This window comes from Aplysia californica, unplaced genomic scaffold (assembly GCF_000002075.1).
Source record: "Aplysia californica isolate F4 #8 unplaced genomic scaffold, AplCal3.0 scaffold00263, whole genome shotgun sequence".
In the NCBI taxonomy this organism is placed as follows: domain Eukaryota; kingdom Metazoa; phylum Mollusca; class Gastropoda; order Aplysiida; family Aplysiidae; genus Aplysia; species Aplysia californica.
The window spans coordinates 899752-901836 of record NW_004797533.1 but is presented as its reverse complement, the minus strand read 5'-3'; positions in this window follow the sequence as shown (position 1 = coordinate 901836).

Sequence of the window (2085 nt, the reverse complement as noted above, 5' to 3'; positions counted from 1 at the left end):
GGGGGGGTTGTAGGCTGCAACGGGCCTTCCAAAACATGACTTGTCTTCTCTTCCCTTTGAAAAAAGTAAACGGGAAAATCTGTTCCTCAGGAATGCTTTTCATGCTATTGTTAGCTTCAAAAACGAATTGCAACCATGGTTCCTTGCATAATTCGTTATGGATAGCAATGGGGTCGTTCTTAAATCAAGGGGGTATTTGGTCGCTTTTAAGAACAAGGGGGCTATCCCGAAAAGTGTTGTTTTGAGAAAATCGAATGTAAAGTTTTCGTTTCTTGTTCAGTTTCTTTAAAAGACAAAGAAAGCTTTATAACTCTATAACTAAACAAATATACTCACCAATGACACCAAACTTCTCCTATACGTAGGGCAATGCCCATTTTTGGGGTAGGTCAATATTTCTGGAAGCCCCTGAAATCTGGGTTAGGCCGATTGTCCTTAAAAGCGACTATTTATGGTATAGTGTGGGTATATAGCCTCCAAACAACACAGTAAGATGCTTTGGGAAAGAGGGCATCTATCAGAAATTAATGTCCATGTACGTCAAGACCGAGTCAAGTAGGCGGAGAACCTTGAAAAAACTTCCCAAACAACCTACGATCGAGAATGTCTACTCGAAGATTCGAACCAGGATCGATGGCAACATAGCTAGGCATGATACCATGAGTGGGCGGAGGTCTTGAAAGTGCCGTAACCGCCCAAAAAAGAATTGCCCGTTTGAGGAAACCATAGGGAACCTTCCGCGATTTAGTTTAATATGCACCCCCCCAAAAAAAGCAACAACAAAAAAACAAAAAAAAGTTCTTTCCGGATTACAACCGAGCCTGTTTTTAAGGTGGGAAAAAAGGGGGGGGGGGAGGGGGGCATGTTAATTCAACTTTATCAACAATACAGCCAAACCTACTTTGTCGGCCACCTGTTTAAAATAACCTCCTTTACAAACGGACACTCCTCACTCCCCCCTTTCATTTTATTTCTTGTGCCACATTACAACGACGTCCACCTGCCTAAGACAACCACTCTTCTTAGTTTAGTTTTAGTAAGAGTTTCACGGCACTTGCAACACAATACGGTTATATAAGTGCCGAAGATTAGAGGTGTTTCTAGAGAGTAACAAACACAAAATAGAAGGAGGGGAGAAAAGGACGATAACCACTTTTCTCACTGACAATTTTTAAAACTCGGGACACGGCTTACCAACTAGCTATAAAACTGAAAGACTGGAATCACGTGATCAAGATATTTCTTGTTAGATGATACGTGTCCTTTAACCCTATCCGTACGTCGTATTTTACTATCGTATCCATACGACGTGGAGAACTCTGTGCCACCACTTAACCCTATCCGTACGTCGTGTTTTACTATCGTATCCATACAACGTGGAGAACTCTGTGCCACCACTTAACCCTATCCGTACGTTGTGTTTTACTATCGTATCCATACGACGTGGAGAACTCTGTGCCACCACTTAACCCTATCCGTACGTCGTGTTTTACTATCGTATCCATAAGACATAGGGAACTCTGTGCCACCACTTTCCAAAGAGGAAATTTACTCGTTAATCCGATCGGTACGCTTTGCATAGTAGTCTGTCAAAATGATATTTTTTAAAGAAATACTTCAAGTTTCAAAGAGATCTTCGCTCTAGAAGTATTCTGAAATGTGGATAATACAACCCCGGTGGGGGGGGGGGGGGGGTACAAAATGACCCCAGGGCGTACAGACAGGGTTAAAACTCGGGACACGGCTTACCAACTAGCTATAAAACTGAGAGACTGGAATCACGTGGTCAGGATATTTCTTGTCAGATGATACGTGTCTTTTAAGTACTGGTCCCTGTGACATGCATTTGCATAGTCCGTCTGGGCAGCTCATGAAACCAGGAGACGTCTAGACGTTATAATATGAAACGGTGGCAATATTCAGTGAGGCTATTACAAGGAAATCTACAATTCCGCACCCTTTGTACTTTTTCTAGCTCAGCTCATTTTGTACAAGGATTATGTACTTTTTATCGACGCTGTATTAGCTTTGTAGACTGACTGATTATTTGATTAAGTGGAAACTGGTAGGTGGTTTGGGGGGGGG